Here is a 22,469-nt window from a genome sequence, read left to right as displayed (position 1 = left end):
AGGGAGAGGGGACGGAGGGAGGGAGGAAGGGAAGGAGGAAGGAAGGAAGGAGGGAAGGAAGGAAGGAAGGAAGGAAGGAAGGAGGGAAGGAAGGAAGGATATAATAGAGCAGTGAGACCCTCAAGGAAGTGAGAGAAACTGAAGAAAAAAATAATAATCCCAGAAAGACAAGGTAAAAATTGGAGTGGAAAAATATATAGCCAGTATACCACCAATCAATTTGGATAGTAAGATGAAAATACTGAAAATACGGAAAGCGACCCTGATAACCCCCCATAATGAAGAAAGAACAGATGGGAGAAGTGGCTTTTTGTTTTTGTTTTTTAAGATTTTATTTATTTATCTGACAGACACAGCGAGAGAGGGAACACAAGCAGGGGGAGTGGGAGAGGGAGAAGCAGTCTTCCTGCCGAGGAGGGAGCCCGGTGCGGGGCTCGATCCCAGGACCCTGGGGCTATGACCAGAGCCGAAGGCAGAAGCTTAACGACTGAGCCACCCAGGCGCCCCAGAGTGGATTTGTTTTATTCTGTTGCAATAACCTTTCACATTTCTGGAAGGAGGGCACTGAGAGAAGTTGTGAGGTTAGAAGTATAACCAGAAAGGGCAGGACAGTGAAACATGCAATGTGCTACAATGATAAGTGCCTGATTTGTTCCAATTCACAACTAGAAATCCCACAAGGGGGGCGCCCGGGTGGCTCAGTCCGATTCCTGATTTCAGCTCAGATCATGATCTCAGGGTCTTGAGATTGAGCCCCGAGCTCAGAGCTCAACAGGGAGTCTGCTTGAGGATTCTCCCTCAGCTCTTGCGCAAGAGCACACTCTCTCTAAATAATAAATAAATAAATCTTAAAAAAAAAAAAAAAAATAAGAAATTTCACCAACAGCTCCTTAAGTAGTTTTCATTATTTCTACCTCACAGGAGGGGAAATATAAGCGCAGAGGGGTTAGGCAATGTTAGGGCTAAAAGTGGCAGAGCAAGAATTCAGATCCAGGGGCACCTGGCTGGCTCAGTCTGTAGAACATGCAGCTCTTAGATCTCAGGGTCATGAGTTCGAGCCCCACCTTGGATGTAGAGATTACTTAAAGTAAACTCTAAAAAAAGCAAAAAGAATTCAGATCCAGCTCCTTCTGACTCTAAAGTTCTTGTCCTTATAACTGTCACAGACTCAGATTTTCTGAGAAATCGTTAAAATGCCAAGACTCATGCATTACATATGAACGAAAACGAAACTTTCTTCTTCAATCATTACAGCAAATTTGTTCTGCTCTAGTACAAAGTAAATCTGCATTGTCAAGTAAGCTGAAAGCACCTACAATTCACGTTAAATTACCAGTAAATCTTATGTAAATTCTAGCTGGATGTTTCCAAAACAATTTCACAGGGTGTGCCCTGGTGAAGATAAAAAACCCAACTTAGAACAATTTGATCCACTGTGTATAATACTCAAGAACACAAGGTATGTTTTAATAAAACCGAGAAACATTATTTCAAAGACACATAAAATAAATACATAGTGTCTGCCTAAGTCCTTACAGCTAGGAGACTCAGTTACTTAGTTTTAAAGGCGCTTAAAATCTTTTTTGACAGCGTTCCACAGCACAGGACTTTTAAAATGCATGTAAACTTAGGAAAGGAGGCAGTGTTTTTGTTTCATTTAAAATACAAAAACCAAAGTTGGTTCTTCCAAATGCCAATAAAATTGATAATACATGAGCAAGACTGATCAAGAAGAAGAAAAGCACAAATAACCAATGCTAAGAATAAAAAAGGAAACATTTCAGGGCACCTGGGTGGCTCAGTCAGTTAAGCGTCTGACTCGTGATCTCGGCTCAGGTCATGATCTCAGGGTCGTGAGATCTAGCCCGTGTCGGGTAGGTGTGGAGCCTACTTAAGGTTCTCTCTCTCCCTCTGCCCCTGCCCACCCTAAAAAAAAAGGGAAAAGGAAACATTTCTAGTCTTTTAAAATATTATAAAAGGATATTTTGTGCAAATTTATGCCAATAAATCTTAAAATTTACATGAAATAGGAAACTTCCTATAAAAAAACTACTTACTAAAACAAGATAATCTTAATGGCCCTATTTCTATTAAACAAATTGAATCTGTAACTTCGAAAAAAAATCAGAGTCAAACGAGGATATTCATGGGAAAGTAAGGAGACCTTAAGAAAAAAATAATGATACAGAAACTGTAATATTCTCTCACACCTACCTGCGACTACCTAATTCATATAGCAGAATTCATCCAATTTTCAACGTCTGCATGAAACAGTCCCATGTGACAATGTCTATATACCTTCATGAATAATATAGTCCCTTTCTCTGGCTAAGGATTACTGTTCCATAAAACTCTATGTGAGCAAGGATCTATTAGTCAGTTTCACCAGCACTATCACAAGATCCAGTTTGGTTGTCTTTCCTGTTGAGTGAGTTGCTACAGCCTTCTTGGGGGTGGGGGAAGCGGGCCACACACTTCATGTCCGCATCAAGTTCACATCTGCATGCCATGCTCTGTCTTGATCCTCAAGGAGCTAGAACACAGGACTCTGGCCATTGTAACAGCCTGGACCATGCAACAGCCTGAACCTGTTGTTCTTCCCTGGGACGCGTCTGCTTTGGCTTAAAAGTCATTTCATTTTACTTCTGTCTCACTAACCTCAGGGGAAGCTGGAAGGTGAAAGCAAACTAAGTAAAACTATGGCCACAGCACCCTGTCCCTTGGCCCCAAAGTTCAAGTGGAAGGTGCACTGAGAAAGGTAGGCTGTGCCATTCTGGTATCAGGAAGATGATGAAAACCAACTCTTCACACCCTCCTAATTGCACCCACCCCAGATCTGGGAGAAACACCTATAAAATGAAATTTGGTTTTCTATAAACATAGTAACAGCCGCACATTTCTTTACCTCCGTGAAGGTGCAACACCTATAAAATGAAATTTGGTTTTCTATAAACATAGTAACAGCCGCACATTTCTTTACCTCCGTGAAGGTGCCCTAAAAATAAGACAATTCCCTAAAAATTCATATGAAGGATTAGCTTACAACACACACACACACACACACACATACACAGCTCCCACTGCTCTGTACTAACCTGTTGACTGGATAGAAAATAGGTGAAACAGGTAAATTAGCCCAAAAGCCTCCATCGGACCCCCATTGCGGTGAGCAAATACCACAAAGCTCCAAAAGGGGTTTCAAATAAAAGCTAAAAAATGTCTGCAAGAATGTCTTTACCTTTGGCCAAGTTCATCATTTGCTGGAACAGATATGAAGCGTCACTTGCAACGATCCTAACCAGGGTGCCGGCCTCCACCCAACAAACTTCCTCTCCCCACCCCACCCAAATCTGACTTAGGCAATTGACCTGGAGATAAAGCAGCAGCCACCGAAAAATGTGCTATTTTCAAAAAAGTTCCAGATAACACAAATAACACCTCAATAGCTAGGACGTCTTGAGCTGAACTAAATCAGACACAAAATTAATGAGAAACCCAAGACTTCTGATGCCTCCCTATAGAATTCCCACCCTGACCCAGGAGGCTGTCCGGGCGCCCCAGCTTCAGAACATTCTCTCGGAAATACTGAACCCCAAGCCTTTCAGGGGATTCATTTTCAACGGCAGTGACCTGTGATTACAGACCGCGCAGCCGGACGGCGGGGACCACGGGGACACCTCTGGTGGGTAACCCGATCGGGCAGCGTCCCTCCCGCCCTACCCCTTAGGGTCCCTGGATGCGGAAGGCAAAGGGGGAAAGGTGAAGGGCTCGCAACGCCCCAACCCTTCACCCTGGAGCCAGAACGCACACGGGCGGCGCCCCCGGGGTGTCCCAGCCCAGCGTGGAGACGCCGCTCACTGATTCCGCGGGGCTCCGGGCGCGCAAGTCCCCCTCCCGCCGGCCACTCCTCGGCCACAGCCACCTGGGCTGCGTGCCCTCACCACCCAGCACAAAGAAAGTCGGCGGTGGAAAGAATGGGCTTGAAATGAACGCTCACCGCTGCTCAGCAAGGCGCACATGCTTCCCGGTCTTGCCTCACATCTCCCAACTTCCAGTAACAGAAATGAGGAAGCAGCCTCCTTCCCCGGCTCCGTGCAGAGGGAGTGGGCGTAACTTGCGAAGTTTCGTGCAGCGAGGAATCTGGTCATTTGGGTGTGCTGGAGAGGGTTTGTCGCTCCTCCCCACCCACCGTCGCCTCCCTCGTCTCCACCTCCTTCCCCAATTTAATTCTCCCCTTGGCGTTCGCAAGACCAAGAACTCTGGCCGCCGGCGGCTCAGAGTCCCAGCTCTGGGCTCCTCACAACCTTGGGGAAAACTTATTCCTAACAGACCTGAACCATCTCACGGATGAACCTGGTCGCCCTGCAGAAAGTTTAAGTGCCTATCACTTTTTTTTTTTTTGGTGGCAGCACAGGGCAAGAAGGCAGGGCCTCTTTTTTTTGGATTTAAAAAGCTAGAAATCTTAAATAATTGCACGGTACCCCCTCTGCACAGGCAGGAATGTGGGTAGGTTAGCCAGGAGAGACCTAATTCCTCAACGTCTACTTAAAGAGAGTGGGGGACGGAAAAACAAAAAGCTGTGTTACAAAACTTGCTACAAAATAGTTCAGACATGCAAAAATATATTTGAAAATCAGATAGTGAACCCTCAAGTATCCATTATGCAGCAAAAAAATTAAAATTACCAACAGAGTTGGAGCCATCTGTAAACTCCTCCCTGAAATATATCCTCCTCTTCCTCCCCCTAGAAAAATAGCTGCCATAAACTTGATTTTCCATAAGCAATATTCATACCACAGTTTCTGAGATTCTAAAGGATGCAAGCTAACTTCAGAGCCCACCCAAAAGCAATCCAATGATCATCCCTTCGCTAGGCCTGAGCTTGGTTCCGAAACAGAAGTTTCGTGAAATAACACTAAAAAAATGACCACACACGTTAAATGAAGCCTCAGGTGGCCGGTTAAAGAAAATGAAGGAAATCACAATATAAGAAAATCAGAGATCTGGAATGACAAGTGGAGGCCATATCTGTAACAGTTGAAGCGTTCATGGATGAAATTGATAGATTAATAGAGCATTATCATTTTACGAGGTTAATAGCTGTGTCAAAGCCAAGGATACTGACCCACACTGCAAGGGCTTTCCTCAAAGACCCAGGCTACAGAAATAGAAACACAACATTCATTAAAGAAGTCCTAATTACTCAACCGCCTACCAGAGTTGTAGGCTGGGAGCAACATTCAGAAAAGGGAACTTTCAAGATAATAATGATAAAACACAAAATAGTGGAAACCATGATACATTCACAATTGACTCATATATATATTCTCATACATATATGAACATGAAGAAGGAGATGCCTAGCTCATCTTTATATTCCTAGTACCTTGCATAGAGGCTGGCATGAGTAGAAAATTTATAGCTATTTGTTAATTGAAGGATGCAAATGAACAAAAGAATGTCCATGGAGAATTCTGAAGGAGCAGAATGAAGAGACGGGATACGTGAAATCAGCAGTGGTCTTTAACAGGAAGTAACTTTGCCCAGTGGGAACATTCAACAATAGTGAAGACATTTTTGGTCGTCACAACTTGGGGAAGCTCTCGGCATCGAGCAGGCAGAAGACACGGATGCTGCATGGGAAAGCCTCCTAAAACAAAGAATGATCCAGCCCCCAAATGCCAATACTCCTGGCTAACGAGAAGCCCTGGGAGACAGGCTTCACGATCGACAGTCACTGAATTTTTTCATTCCATATATAATCATCAACATCAGGAAGAGACTCTCCGGGGACTTATAAGGATACAGAAGAGCATTTCTCCTCCTTTTCCACTGTGCAGCATCTGATGGCTGGACCACCTGCGTGGGATCAGAGCTAGTGGGCACTGGAGTCAGAAGCAGGAAAGCATTCAGGGGTTGGGGGCACAGCCTCAAGCCTATGCACTCATGAAGCTAAGGACCTGTGTCAAATTTAGATGGAAATAATGAAGAAGGGGGTGGGGAGGAAGTTGACGTAAGGTGTGGGTATCAGCTTTAGAATCGCAGATAGCACGTCTGGGGGGAGGAGGCAGGGTAGGGGCTGTGAACAGACAAAGCAGGCTTATCGCAGCTACCAGACTCATTTCTCCATTGACAGTCTTGAGCTGGAGACGCTCCATTGAGAACAGGAAGGATGTTTAATCTCATTACAGCTTATCGAAAAGAAAGTTACAAATCACTTACAGGAAAAAAGATGCAAACCCCACCATGTCTACCCGTCAGGGTGAAGGACCTACAAAGTGAAGACATCTTCTCCACAGGTCTTCTGGTCTCATCATTACCTAAGAAGTGTTTCTTTGAACTCTAGAATGCCGGGAGAAGTCTTGTTCTTGTTGCTCACTGTTTCTCAGAACAGGGCATGGGACAGTGGGTTCGCTCCCCTTGAACTCCCCTGGAGCCAAGGATGGTTGGTATGTGATAAATGCACATGGATGCAACGGAATCGGTCTTCACCTCATTGCCCATCTCTCAGGTCAGTAAATAAAGACTCTCCTATAGCCGCTTCTGGAGGAATCTGCAGGGCACCCTGAGTTCAAGAGCCTGAACAAACTGTGAGCACATAGAAAACCTGTTGGTTTCATTCAGTGGCTGACAGATTGCAAAACACCTGATACAGGTGAGACCAAGAGGTCCTCAGGAATGGCCACCAACCTCACAGGGGAACTGCTCTTGGCATCAAGGAATGAAGGACGCCAGGCTGGGGGTCCCCTCCGCACAACCCTGTACAAATGGGCAGGAAGGGGGACGCCCTATCCCTCGTTATGTCACCAGCTTCTTTACCTGCAGCTCTAAATGCCATTAGTCTTGCTTCTTAAAAGCCATACGAATTCAGGAAAGGAAAATGTGAGCACAGTTATGAGTCCCACCAAAAGCAGGAACTTAATCAGGAATGTACAGTGTTTCTGTTCCAAAGAAATGCAACCAGTAGAGGGAGCCCAGCTGACTTTTGTGCTTTAACAATTTTCCAAGATCAGGCTAAAGCAGGGGACAGTGTTAAATGACACGAGTTACAAAAATAATCAGACGTTACCACAAATAAAAAGATTTATGCAAAACTATTTTGGAAAAACTCGAAGCCATGACACCCTTATAAGGTATTTGTCCTGGTCATGGATATTTACACAAGAGCTAGCTACAGAGATAGAAGACCATATAATGAATAAATAAATATATGTTGGAAAACATATTGGTATGTGGAGGAAAACTCAGAAAGGGTCAGACAGCTCTCTTTCCCTTTGTCAGTTGAACTGATGCTCAGACACAAAAAACCATGGAGAGTTTATTTTCCCCAAAGATTTTAATTCAGGCTTTATCTTGATGTTTTATAAGTTTGACCTACAATAGCTGACTTGTAAAATTCCTTTCAAATTGTGTTCTCAACGACACCAATGCCTTCCTTAAGCAAGACTCTTCTGGATTTCGGTCCAAGGGTCTTCAGAACCAACTGGATCAAAGATCGGGGCGGCTTAACGGAAAAAGGGTTGCCAAGGTCCAAGATCTTGACACCAGCTCCTGCAAAGGAGCTTACCTCTCGCCACGCTTCCCAGCTCACATAGACAGCTGAGGTGGGTTCCCAGGAGCGAGGCAAACAAGTACCTACATCAACCCTGCCGTCACCTAGGTCACCTCACAAGAGCAAACAGCAGCAAAGCTAAAGAAAAAGAGCATTCTCCTCCTCAAGTTAGGTGAAGCCCAACAGGGGTGTTGATGATCTGTGTCCAAAGAGAGGACCCCCCCTCCCCAGCATCACTGCAGATCCAAATCCAGATCCCGTTAGTCATACGGTATCGCTATAGAAATTCAAAAGCTTTTTTATGAAGACATTTTGCGGTTGGCTACCGAACTGATTGCCAGAATCAATTGTTCACATTTGAAACGGACCAAAAGTCTAAATATGGATCCATCCCACCCACCCTTGCGCTTGGTGGTCTGAGGCTCACCAAGAATGCTGACATGTGTGAAAACCCTTGACTCACCCCTGGACGAAGCCTTCCTTCTCTCTGAGAGAAAAAGCGAGGCTCGGCCTTTCAGATGATGTCTTCAAGTGCAGATCCCCGTTCAATTTGATTTGACGCAAAAATGTTTTACAACTTAAAATTAAACCTTGCACCAAGCAAACTTAGTGACTTTGAACAGAGTTTTCTCCATCTGAAAACTGAACACCTAACAAAAGAAGCAGAAGTAATCCTGAAGAATATAAAGTCTGTCAAAAAGAGGCCATGAAAATTCTTATAGCCTTTAAATACCACCCGGATCCAGAATACCCTGCAGGGACTGAATGTGTGGCAAGTCCCTTATAGTCCAGAGGCTTCGATTTCCTCAACTACTTAAGTGGTAATAGCCCACTTAATATTCTCTGGCTTCCTATTTCTATCTTCCAATCATGTGTTCCCACGATTTTAAAACTCCCATTGCTTTCAGTGCCCCAAATGACAAGTGCTCACACAAAAACGTTTTATGGAACACACCAGAGTCAAGAGTTTCAGGACTCACTGGTGGCTCTCATACTTATAACTGAAGCCATGCTTGGAACTGGAAGGGAAAGGGGGAAAAGGCAGGAAGTGCAACCCGAGGATAAAGGTAACAAAGAAGCCAAAGGAAAAGTCCATGAACCCTTCACACACTGACTCGCAATCAACCATATGGGGCCAGATGCTGTCCTGCCCACACACACTGGGAGGCGGCTGGTGCCAAGGGCCCTGTGAGCCTTGCACAAGAGGTACATGTGGTTCGTGGGGGCGAGAGCATCTGGGTTTTCCCTGATGTGGGCTCTTTTAGACACCTCTCTGCTCAGCAGCAATAAACAATAATAATTATTATTGGCACTAAAAGCGCAGTTGTGCTGAATAACTAATGTAAGAAGATAGGAAGTCAAGCTCTAATTTCAGTCCTGCTTTCTCTCCAAAGAATGTGTGGAGCCAGGATAGCCTTACGGTCCTCAATATAGCCCCCAGGGAGCGTCTCCCACTGGGGCTCAAGGAGCAGTCCCACTGAGGAGGCCTCCTTTGGTCAAGGGAGAAGCAAGGATGTGAAATAAGGTCTTGTCCGAGTCCCCGCTCCACCAACCACCAGAGGAATAACTTAGAGCAAGCCACCTGGCTTCCCTTTCAGTAAAATGGGAAGTTGAAATCAATGCCTATTGACAATCCATGGGGTTACATGGGTTAACGGGCTTCATATAGGGCACATATCCAACACTCTCCCTAAATGGTAAGGGGCCCCCAATTGTACAAACACAATTTTCAGTCAGGAAATAAGCAACCAACCATGTTAGTGTTTTATATGTTTTCAAGGTTTTCGTGTTGATAGTGCTATTTTGGTCATGGAGAGAAATATAGTCCAGACACTAGTTATGTACCAGATTGGAGCGTGGGGGGCATTCCAAGACTCAGGGGTCATAGAGAGACCTGTTGAGCCCTTCCTCAAGTCCCTACTGTGGGGAAGCAGCAAGCCCCCCTCATGAGGATCGCCACAGTGAGACACACGGGCCCTTGGCACTCACCAAGGACAACCAACATAACAGTTACTTGTTTTCGTTATTGAGGGTTTTGATTTTTATTTTATATTAAAACACTGGAAACTATCATTCCACAATTTACAGACCAAAACATACTGGAGGAAGGGTAGGTGGGAACAAGGTGAAGCAGACAGTAAGGGACACACCTAGCACCTGGGAGCAACAGTGAAGTGACAAGGACCACACCCATAGATGTGTTTCTAACTCCTGACACCTTACACAGTTCTCTACTAGTGACAGGCACAGATTCAATGAAAACTAAATGACTTCTAATGTCAGAGGAGACATGCAAATGAGAATCCACTTGTGTTTCCTTTCTAAGAACATAGACATTAGATTTTATGGACTCTGGGAGCACTTGGTGCCATTTTCCCTAATGTAAACAAAAATCCAATATGCAAAGAGTATTTTCTTTTTCTTTTCTTTTTTTTTTTTTGTTTCAGAGGTAGAATTTTGTGATTCATCAGTAGCATGTAACACCCAGTGCTCATTTCATCAAGTCCCCTCCTTAATGCCCATCACCCAGTTACCCTATCCCCTTATCCCCCTCCCCTCCAGCAACCCTCAGTTTGTTTCCTAGAGTTAAGAGTCTCTTATGATTTGTCTCCCTCTCTGTTTTCATCTTATTTTTCCTTCCCTTCCTCTATGTTCATCTGTTTTGTTTCTTACACATATGAGTGAAATCATATGATATTTGTCTTTCTGACTTATTTTGCTTAGCATAATACCCTCTAGTTCCATCCACGTGGTTGCAAATGGCAGGATTTCATTCTTTTTGATGGCTGAGTAATATTCCATTTTGTGTGTGTGCACGTATATATATATATATTCCATTGTGTGTGTGTATATACAAATGTGTGTGTGTGTGTGTGTGTGTATATACAACATCTTCTTTATCTATTCATCTGTCGATGGACATCTGGGCTCTTCCATAGTTTGGCTATTGTGGACATTGCTACTATAAACATTGGGGTGTATGTGCCCTTTCGAATCACTGTTTGTATACTTTAGATAAATACCTAATAGTGCAATTGCTCGGTCATAGGGTAGCTCTACTTTTAACTTTTTGAGGAACCTCCATACTGTCTTCCAGAGTGGCCACACCAGTTTGCATTCCCACCAACAGTGTAAGAGGGGATGGGGAAGATATTTGCAAATGTCTTATCAGATAAAGGGCTAGTATCCAAAATCTATAAAGAACTTATCAAACTCAACACCCAAAAAACCCAAAAAATCCAGTCAAGAAATGGGCAAAAGACATGAACAGACATTTCTCCAAAGAAGACATACAAATGACCAACAGACACATGAAAAAATGTTCAACATCACTCATCATCAGGGAAATACAAATCAAAACCACAATGAGATACCACCTCATACTAGTCAGAATGGCTAAAATTAACAAGTCATGAAACAACAGATGTTTGGTGAGGATGCAGAGAAAGGGGAACCCTCTTGCAAAGAGTATTTTCAACTGGAAAATACAATAAGCCTATATCTCAAAATATTAAGTGACCTGGGGTAGGCAACAGACACATGAAGAGTTGCAGACCCACATACATAAGAGTAAGAAGGGGTTCTGATTAATCCCTCACCCATCTGAGGTCAGAAGGGTTAAGGGACTCACTCAGGCTCACATAATAAAATAATGGTAGATTCAGTCTAGAACCCAGATCTACTGAAACAAATCTGCTGTATGTCCTGCCAACTCAATTATTCCTTCCTGGAAAAAAAAAAAATCCATAAAATAAACATTAAATGCAGTATATGCATATATAATTTTGGGCCCCAACACAGTACAAAAGGCACATATAAATTAAAAACTGATACAAATTGAGCCCATCGGAAACTAATAAGTAAACCATAATAACTAGGTGCGTGAAAAATGTCTTGGCTCAGCCCCAGACGAGCAAACAAGAGGCTCAGAGACCCGGACAGAAGGATGCAGTCAAGCCAGGACGGCTGAAGGCAGTCTGATTCACCAGCAGCCAGCATCCTCCCAAACAAATTACGAGGCTGGGCAAGACTGTGGGTAAGCCTGGGGGTGATGTGCGATGGATTCATACATGCCCGAGGGGTCATGTGGGCACCCTGCCAAAGACAAGACTCCTCCAATTTCTCCCCAAGAAACAAAAACATGTCTCTACAGATGCTGCAAAATAGCATCTTTTCACTTGCACGTGAATATGAACCGCATCCCTGCACACAACTGGCCAAAAGTGTCCGCAACCCAGGCGTCCATCAACAGATGAACAGGTGGACAAAATGGGGCCCATCCATCCGACAGACAAATACTTAGCCAATAAGAAGAACGAAGTTCAGAAAAAGGCTACAAATGGATGAACCTTGAAAACAGTACGCCAAATGATGACATCAGACACAAAAGAACAACGACTGCATGATTCCACTTCTATGAAATACCTAGAAGAAGCCGATTCAAAGAGACTGAAAAGAGACTAGAGGTTACCAAATGCTGGGGGGCAAAGGGGATGGGAAGTCCCCATTTAATGGTTACAGCGCTGCCGCGTGAGTGATGAGTCTGGGACACAGATAGCAGTGTTCTTTGTCCAACACAGTGCACATCATTAATGCTACTGAACCGTAGACTTAAAAATGGTCAAAATGGCAAATTTTATCGCACGTAGATTTTTACCACAACTTTTTTGAGAGATTCAAAACAACACCGCATTTGCAGCCTGTTGGCTCAGGACCTCGTAGCTTTTCAAAATACTGCTGCTAAAAACAAAAGTAATCAAAACTTTGATCTAAGCACATCAGCCAGCTTTAAAATGTGCCTGTTCTCCCTGTCACATTACCGTGATCTTAATCACATACCTAAAAGAGCGATTTTCTCTGATTGTAAGAGATAAAATGGGATTGTCTAAACTATGAAATTAAATCGTTCCCAATTATAAAGGTAGAACAAGGCGCACCTCTTCCCGGGCAAAGCTTTCACAGGATGCCAGACGTCACACCTGTAAGCAGCACCCCTCGCTGTACATCGGCTTCCCCACAATCTGTTCCCATCCCCGATTTCAAAGCAGATCAAGAAACCTGAAGGGTTCGATGTAAATCCAGCACCATTAAGAGTGAGAGAAATGCACCAAACTCAAGTTACCCGTTGAATACATGAAACGGCACACATTTTAACGACCACCTTTTACACACTTAACGGACCCGAACTGGCCAGGAATTCATTTTCTAGTCATAAGCTCATCACCTAATCCTTGTAAAACCTCAGTGTCTCATCTGTAAAGTGGGTTATAATAGTATTTCTCTTGTGACGCTACTCAAGGATGAATCACATTTCCTGAGCACTTCATGCAAATCACAGGGCTGAGGGCTGCTTATCCATTTTTGTGCCTGGTCCCCATGACAACTCAACAAAGTATGATAACTAGACCCATTTTACAGATAAAGAAACTGAGGCACCGAAAGGTTACTTGAACTGCCCAAAGCCGCCTGACAGGTGGGAGTCAGGTCTGAAATTCCAACCTGGTCTCTCTGAGGCTGGGACCACAGCCCTCCCTCATTTCATTGCTACGTGTGGCCTACAGTCTTGGCTGCTTGTATGTGATTTTATTATTATCATCACCTTTAAAAGTCACAGGTTCTGGGCTCACAAAGGCAGAGAACTGGACCTGATTCCCAAAGCCTGCACCTGCTTATGGGGTACCTTATCCCCCTCTCAAGGCCAAATGTAGCAGGCAAGCAACATATCTCAGGGTTTGTCAAGAAGCTCCTGGCAGGTAATCATCCCTCCGTCTGAGAAAGAAGATGAACAAGGTATCTAAGATGAGCAAGTTAAATTGCACAACAGTCAAAGAATATGCATAATGTATGTGAAGGAATCTCGTAAATAAATTCACTGGGCCCTTTTGCAGAACCAAGTTCCTCTGCAACAGGCAAGTTCAAGGTCTGGACTGAGATAGTTAACCATTAGGTGGATATTTTATACTCAACTATTTACAGTGGTGGTTCACAATCAAAAGAAATACATAATGAACAGAATTTTGCTCACGCTCTCCCAGACTTCCCAGTAAAACATGGCAGGTGACTCACAGGATGACACACTGCTCTTGGCGAGGTACCAAGAGTTACACATGCCGACCAGTCGGTGAGGTGTAGGCTCTCCCAAGCAGGTTGACAAACTTTACTGGATCCTCTGAAACACCCAGGCTCAGCCTTCCACTCCCAGCCGTCTGGTTTCTGAGAAAAGGGAGTCCTCAACAATGGGTTGCAACGATGCCAACCCACTAAACAGAATCCTTGCTGAGGCCTGGCCATGACCAAGACAAGCCATTTCTGACTTTCACTTTTCTTGCTCCAACAAATTCACACACCTTTCTTAGACTTGGGCTTATGATTCAGACTTGTGGCTCCTGCCAAAGCCCTGTATCCTAAGAGCCTTTGTTCTCTTCTCTGGCCACAGATGAACTCAGCCCATTGAGGAACAGCTGCAAACCCTTGCCCACATAACTTTCCACTGGGCAAAAATTAGTCAGGTTGGCTGGGTCTGAGGTGAGCAAGCTCCTGAAGGAACACCCCTCAGACAGCCCATCCCACCTCCCCAAAAGAGTCAAATATAGCTGTTAATGAACTGCCCATTTCCACAGTCTCATTCACACATACTGACCCACACACATAGATCCTACTGGCTCATTCAATTTCATTAACCAAAAACAACATTCTTGGCCTTTGGCATTAGCGTGGGTTTTGGTTTTCATAAGGACTTGGTGCGCCAACTTGTGCTATTTGCTTCCATGGGGACTTACCTTTATTCTGAGTATACCCATGACCTTAGACTTGAGGTCTTTGCTCACTGTCCCCTTCCCAGTGAGGTCCCCTCAGCTGCTCCAGCCCTGCAGCACCACCACCTCTTTCTCTGACACATTTCCTTTCTCACTTCCCTACATTATTTTTTTCGCTTTAAAAACACACACTAATCATTTTCCTATTTTACCATTTGTCTTATCTACTGTTTCTCTCCCTCACTAGAATCTAAGCCCCACACGGGCAAGGATTTTGAGTCATTCTTCTCCCAACTCTATCTTGAGTGCCTAGAAGAGAGCTTAGCACATGGTAGACCCACAACAAATATTTGTTGACTTAGATTGAATACACCTTTGTGATGATAACCAAGACCAGAAAGCATGATTAAAAACCAAGCGAGCCTGAGCTCGCTCCTGAAACCACAGAAATAAAGTCCTCTGAACCCCAAACAACAAGAAGAGAAATAGGGAACAAGGAGGGAAATACACATTTATTCCAATAATACACAAGTACTTGGGCTTTTCGACCTCTCCTATGAATTTTCAAGAGCCAGCATGCCGGGGCGCCTGGGTGGCTCAGTCGTTAAAGTGTCTGCCTTCAGCTCAGGTCATGATCCCAAGGTCCTGGGATCGAGCCCCACATCAGGCTCCCTGCTTGGCGGGGGACCTGCTTCTCCCTCTCCTACTCCCCCTGCTTGTGTTCCGTCTCTCACTGTGTGTCTCTCTCTATCAAATAAATAAATAAAATCTTTAAAAAAAAAAAAAAAAAGAGCCAGCATGCTAAATCTCTGAAATAGCATTTTGTTAACCAAAAGGGGGAAAGACCAGTCCTCTCTCCATACAGTCAACACCATGCGTCCGACTCTCAGCTCACCACCTCCTACTTGTCCAGACCAACCCCCTCAGACCTCAAGCCCACCAACTCCCTCCACCTTCTGGTGGCCCTCAAAACCATGTTGCCTCACATTCTTCCCTGGTCTACCACTGAGTTCTCTTCCTTAACTCCCTGGCCCCTCTATCACTTGGTCACATCCATTTGGCAAAGATACCCACCCGGTGAGATCCAACAAACTGCCCGGTTGGCACCTGCACCCAGACAGTTGAACAGTCCACTGGTCGTATCTTAAACTCACAACCACTAATGTCAAGTCTGCCCTAAATGAAACTGGTGATCTCATACCAAAGTTCCCAGTCCATTCACCCTTCGTGAAGTTCCTATCTACTCTTCTCATCCCAAATGCCCAACAATCTCTCATCTTTTTTCTCAGCTGATGATCTCTTGTCCTACTTCTCTGAGAAGACTGAAGCAATCAGATAGGACTACCACAACGTCCAAGCCTCTGTGTATTCACCAACAAGCAGATATCTGTACCCATATACTCTACCTCCTGCCTGTGACCACAGATAACTATCCACACCCCATCTAAAATCCATCCCTCCTCGTGGGACTAGACCCTAGGCACCCCCTCCCTGCCCTTGAGGACAATATTCCAGCAACTCCCCTCTCTCTCCCCTACAGCATCAAATCCCCTTGCTCTCCTGGAGCATCCCCAGCAGTAGGAAGAGATCCAAATCACCTAAAATCCAAATCACCTCTCAACACCCCCACGGTTGCCACTATACCGTGAGCCACGATCTTCTCTCTACTGGGCTAGAGCAAAACTCCTTAACAAGGCTCCCGGTTTACACAGTCTGATCTCACCCCAGAAGCCAGCCCTCCCTTTGATGTGCAAATCAGATCACACTCCCCTCTGCTCAAATCAAGGAGTAAAAGCCAAACTCCCTGGAGGGACCTACAAAGCCTCACCTCCTGCTCCTTCTCCCCTAGCTCAAGCCACTTCAGCCACACTTGGCCTCTCTGATGTTCCCTGAACTTTCCAGACACACTCCCTCTTTCTGGAACATTCCAGATATGCAATTAGCTAATTCCTTTATCTTTAAGTCCTCATTCAAATGGTACCTTCTCATCACTGTACCCCTAACTGGCCCTACTTCCCCCCAAAACTGCCCCTCTCCCCAAAGCAGCTCTACCTTTCCTTTTTTTTCTTCTTTAAAGATTTTATTTATTTATTTGACAGAGAGAGAAACAGCAAGAGAGGGAACACAAGCAGGGCGAGCGGGAGAGGGAGAAGCAGGCTTCCCGCTGAGCAGGGAGCCCGATGCTGATGCCGAGGCTCGATCCCAGGACCCCGGGATCATGGCCTGAGCTGAAGGCAGATGCTTAACAACTGAGCCACCCAAGCGCCCCTACTTTTCCTTTTTTTGATAGCACTTACCACCTTCTAGCATATTATAGCATAAAGTTAACTAATTAAAATGAAGGACTATTAATAACTAATTAAACAATTGTTTATTATTTCATGGTAATTCACAAAGACAAGGATCTTTGTCTCTTTTGTTCACTGAAGTATCCCAACTACCTAAGACAGACAATACGTAGCACACAGCAGGACCTAAAAGACCACTGAATGAATAAAATAGTATTTCCTTTTCAGACTCGTTGGCAGAATGAAGCATGGAAGGACAAAAATATGAAAAACAGAGAAGGAGAAAGTAAAAGACAGAAGACAGAAAGAAACATGCAGGAAAAAAGAGAATCAGGCAGAAGAGACACAGGATGGCAATTTCCCCAAATGCACAAAAGACACCAATCCACAGTTTCCAGAAGTCCTACAAACCCCAAACAGAAAAAATAAGAAGATACTTACACCTAGACATGTCATAGCAGAACTGGAAAAGCCAAAGAGAAGAACTGTAGAAGCAGCAAGAGGAAGACTAATGACCTACGAAGACGCATCCCCTGGGCTGTCAGCTGACTTCCCAACAGAAACAAAAGGAGCCAGCAGAGGATGAGCTGTTACCTCCTAAGTGTTAAAGGAAAATAACTGCCAACCCAGAATTCCATATTGAGTAGAAATAAAGACCACCTGGAACAGAGATAAAATAATAACATCTTAGGAGATTTTAAGTGATATAAAAGAAAAAAAAGACATGCCATAACAATAACCTATATACAAGGCGGGCGTAAAAGGAGTTAAAATACTCTAATGCCCTGTATTGTCTGGGAAGGAGAAAGTACCAATTTATATAAGGCTTTGTAATCTAAGGTAACAGTGGGTAATCTTGGACCAAAAAAGAGATTTTAGCGGCACCTGGCTGGCTCAGCCAGAGGAATGTGTGACTCTTGATCTAGGGGTTGTGAGTTTGAGCCCCACACTGGGTGTAGAGAGAGGACTTAAAAATAAAATCTTTCAAAAAAAAAACAGATTTTATTTAAATAGGGCAGACATAAAGGCAAATAACTAATCTGATTACATTCAGACTGAAAATGTATTTATTTATTTATTTTAAAAATAATAATTTATTTAAAAAATAAATAAGAATGAAAGACAAGCCACACTGGGAGACCATATCTGCAACACACACAACCAATAAAGGCATATTACCCAGAATATGTTAAACACACACACACACACACACACACACACACACACACACACACACATAAAATCAATAAGACCAACTACCAAACAGAAAATGACAAGTGATTTGAAGAGGCAGGCCACAAAAAAGGATATTCCAAATGGCCAATAAACCTATGAAAAGGAGCTTAACATTATTGATTTTCAGGCAAATGTAAATTAAAAGCAAGAAATCCACTGATTACCAGAATAACTAGAATTCAGATGAGTGATAATGAGGTTTCCCTGAGGACCTGAACCAACAGGAACTCCCTTCTATTCCCAGGGAGAATGTAACTGGGTCAACTACCTTACCCGTTAAAGATGAAGAATCAGCAATTCCACTCCTAGAGATACCCCAAGAAATGCATGCACATGTGGTCTGGGGAAGATATCCCTAGACATTCTTTGCAGCCTTATGCACAATGCCAAGCACTCGAACTCACCCAAGTGTTCATCAGCCACAGAATGGCTACTATATCAGTTACAGTCTATTCACACAATAAAATTGTATAATAACAATATGGATAAATCAGAACTACACACAAAAGACATGAATTTCATTTCTTAAAAAGGTGAGGAAATGAAGCCAAACCTAGAACACTAAACAAAAAATATTTCCGTTCATATAAGTTTCAAAAACAAGGAAAACTAAACAACAACGCTTAGAGATACATATTGGAGTCATAAAACTGTGAAGAAAAGCAAAAACACAATTCCATAAAAGTCAAGCCCAGTCCCACATCGGGCTCCTTGCTCCGTAGGCAGCCTGCTTCTCCCTCTTCCACTCCCCCTGCTTGTGTTCCCTCTCTCTCTCGCTGTGTCTCTCTCTGTCAAACAAATAAATAAAATCTTAAAAAAAAAAAAAAAAAAAGTCAAGCCCAGTTGTTACCCTTAGGAGGTGGGAAGAGACCGATTGAGGATGGAAAGAGAGGTCTTCTGGGGGGCTGACAATGTCCCACTTCTTGAGCTGGTGATGACCATACTGCCCATTAGGTGTACAAGTTTTGTGTACTATTCTGGATGGGTTGGCATATTTCACCAGTTAAGAAAAGTGAATAAAAGCACATGAAAACCATCTTAGGGAAAAATATTTCCCACCAAATATTAACTCCCCCTTCCCAAATAAGAAAGCCTCTTAATTTAGACTCCAGGTATAAAATCCCATATAAATAGCACTCTAGTAAATCTCTGTAAAATTCAATGAGTAAGACAGTTAATGACATATAAGATCAAATACTTGTTCTAAAGGAGATACTTAATTCATGAAGACATTCTCCTCCAATCTTTAACTAATAGTAGATCATATGGTTAAAGATTCAGGTAACTCTTCTTTAAGGAATATTGTCAGAGAGATAATTGATTAGATGGATAGGCAGGTAGATAGGTAGGTAGGTAGATAGATAAAGTATGTATATATTTATGTACTTACATACCCAGATGTTTATATACACATGAATATGTATGTGGCCTGCATAAGAATATACCCCTTGCCGTGACTTTATTTAAAAATGGAAGCAGCATTTAAGAGTGGGCTCAATGCACCCATCCTCTTCCCCACTTCTTTAGTGTCACTGGACTGGACGAGCTTTGGGATCTGATGCTTACAACCCAGGGGCACCAGAAAGGAAATGGGAAAGGTGTGGCGGTTGTCCCCACATTGAGCCCAAAGATGCAAGCCATCCACCCAATACTTTCTCCTCATGATGAATCATGGATCCATTACGTATGAATATGCTCTATTTTTATGTTTAAAGAAATGCCCATCTATCACCTCTTGGGGCAATGAGCACCCATCTGTCTTACCTGCACTCTGAGGCAGGAATTGCTTTATTTTCTGATTAGTATGCACCCTCTATAACAGGATAATCAAGTTCTCGGATGTCTTTTTTGCCTAAGACTGGTGGTGGGGACCTGTCCCTTCCTCCTTTATTTGTGGCTGCTTTTCTCTGAAGAGCATCTCCACACTTTCTTCTCCGCCACCCCCAGCCACAAAGATGAGCATGATCCAGGCAAGGAAAATCACCAAACCTCAAGACCCTGGACGTAGTGATTGGTCAGAGGTGGTAAATGATCTATCATAGCCAATCAGAGAACTTTTAAACCTGAGAGTGTCAGCCTCAAGCTGTTGGCAGCATGTCTCTGCCAGGCTCAAGCCAGACTGAGAACAACTAATCTGACAGAGGAAAAAACAAAGATGAAAACCAGGAGAAGCCTGATGTGCTGACTTCTCTAGGTCCAACTGTCCCCTATATCCAGCTTGATCCTGTTCCTTCCAGGGATCAATTCATTTCCACTCTGGCCTTAAATCAACTGGGGTTTCTAACCCTTGCAACAAAAGGTCTACACTAATAGGGTTGGGGGTTTTTTTCTGGGTTTTGTTTTGTTTGTTTGTTTGTTTGTTTCTGAATGGTCTTGCTGTTGATGTTGCTATTTTGCTGGGAAAAAACCAAAAAGATGCCCCTGGGAACCACAGCATACCTCCCAATTCCATGTTTGTGAAAAAATACTTTGTGAGCCACTAAGATTCCCACCTTTTTATTTCTTTTAAAACTGTACTTGAGGGGCGCCTGGGTGGCTCAGTCGGTTAAGCGGCTGCCTTCGGCTCAGGTCATGATCCCAGGGTCCTGGGATCGAGCCCCGTGTCGGGCTCCCTGCTCAGTGGAGAGTCTGCTTCTCCCTCTCCCTCTGCCTGCCTCTCTGCCTACTTGTGCTCTCTCTCTATCTGTCAATTAAATAAATAAAATCTTTAAAAAAATAAAACTGTACTTGATGTGCCTTCTCCCTGCCTACTTCTTTATATATTTCTTTATTTCACCCTTGTTTCCCCTCTTCTAAAATGCTGAACGACCCCATGGTGAATGTCTTAGATTCTTCTCTCTTCTGGGAGAATGTGGATCACCCCCAAATTAAGAAGGGACCAGAGAGCAGAGGCTGGAGATGCTTTTGCAGTATCCAGATCATGATTTTAGAATCCTTCCAAAAGAAAGCTCTCTGGTTTTGAGGAAACTCCAGGCTTGGGGCAACCAAAGGAAGTGCCTCTGAAACCACACAACATGCAATGCAACCACAGAAAGAAAGAAAAAAAAAGCCTCTTCCTGTGTATTTTCTGAAGCATTTTTCTTAAAGAGAGATCAGTGGTGTTCAATTTCAAGAAAGCAACGTTACAAGGAAAAGCGTCCAGCACGACAGCTTCACAACACGTGCAACATCCACGGCCACAGAAGTCCTTCCACTGACTTCACACATCTCTCCTTTAACTTGATAAGGAAGACCATCATTTCAGCATTTTACACGAAGGTAAAAATGCATTCCTAGTTATACCAACCAATCACTCTCTTAATTCCATGGTGATCCTCCCAGTATTGCCGGCTCCTAGAGACAAGATTAGAGGTCCCACCAAGGCACTGTTTTTTATTTCTATGGGCCACAAAAAATTAAAAGTATCCCAGGTGGAGTGAATTTGTTAAGCAAAGTGCCATTTGAAAATAAAAGTGCTTGTGGAGAGTTCTCTCACAGCTTGATGAATGGGGCTCCGGTCCTCTCAATCTGAAATTGTGATTAAATGAGAAGTGATTCAAAGGTTTCTGCTGAATACTCAACCGGTGGGCCTTGTAACCTGCCACTGGAGGGGTGTTGGGGAGTGGAGGAAGCTGTTTTGAGAGTGAGATAGTGGAACTGAGAAGATAACAGAGCATCAGCCATGGATGGAGAGGAAAGTACAGCTCAACCTACAGGCATTGTTGGTAAGAGTTCTATATTCTCTCTAAACAAATCTGGAGCAGCTGACACCATCATGGCCAAAAACCATAGATGGATGGATGAATGGATGGACAAGTGGTTGAATGGATGGATGGATGGATGGATGGAGATATGGACGGACAGGTGGTTGGATGAATGGATGGAGAGATGGATGGATTGAGAAGAGAATGGTGATGGTCACAACTAAGTGAGTGTATGTTGATGGAGGGGAGAGGAAGGAGGACGGGCAGAACACACCATAACTAAGTAACAGCATAGTGCAGAGTGAACAGATTTTTCGGTGAAGAGCCAGATAGTAAATATGTTAGGCACTGTGGGTATTATGGGCTGAAATGGGTCCTCCAAAATTCATATGTTTAAATCCTAACTCTGAGTACCTCAGAATATGACGGTATATGGAGATGGGGTCTTTAAAGAAGTAATTAAGTTAAAATGAGCTCATCATATGGGTGAGCCCTAAATCCAATATGGCTGGTGTCCTTATAAAAAGAGAAGATTTGGACACAGACACTTAGAGTGGGAAGAACACGTGTGGACACAGGAAGAAGATGGCCATCTACTAGCCAAGAAGCAGCCTCAGAAGGAATCAACATCGTGATCTCAAACTTCCAACTTCCAGAATTGTGCGAAAATAAATTCATATTATTTAAACCACCCTGTCTGTGGTCCTCTGTTATAGCAGCGGAGTAGATTCACACAGTGGGCACTAGTCTCTCTGGGGATCTTCAACTGAGCCATTGTAACATAAAAGCGACATGGACAATATGGAAGCAAACAATATGGCCTTGTTCCAATGACCCTTTATTCTTGGACAGCAGCATTTGAATTTCATATAACTTTCACATGTTATCATTTATTATACCTCTTATGATTTTTTTCCCCAACCATTTAAAAAATGTCAACTATAAGGGGCTCACA

At 43.7% G+C, this 22,469-nt stretch overlaps 1 protein-coding gene across 12 annotated transcripts in view; it reads right to left on the bottom strand.

Annotated features, from left to right (window-relative positions):
* TIAM1 (TIAM Rac1 associated GEF 1) overlaps positions 1-22,469 on the bottom strand; it is a 373,738-nt gene that overhangs the window by 191,891 nt on the left and 159,378 nt on the right. For 2 of the 12 annotated variants that reach the window (XM_078054009.1, XM_078053959.1), the window contains exon 1: positions 3,998-4,152. The exons of 9 other annotated variants lie outside the window; for them this stretch is intronic. The gene's annotated coding sequence lies outside the window, so the exon portion shown is untranslated. Of the gene's footprint in view, positions 1-3,238; positions 3,255-3,997; positions 4,153-22,469 lie in introns of those variants that run through there. One more of the 12 variants, XM_078054111.1, reaches the window with a different exon arrangement.

Source organism: Halichoerus grypus, chromosome 1, assembly GCF_964656455.1.
Source record: "Halichoerus grypus chromosome 1, mHalGry1.hap1.1, whole genome shotgun sequence".
Classification (NCBI taxonomy): Eukaryota; Metazoa; Chordata; class Mammalia; order Carnivora; family Phocidae; genus Halichoerus; species Halichoerus grypus.
This window is presented reverse-complemented; position numbering and strand designations above follow the sequence as displayed.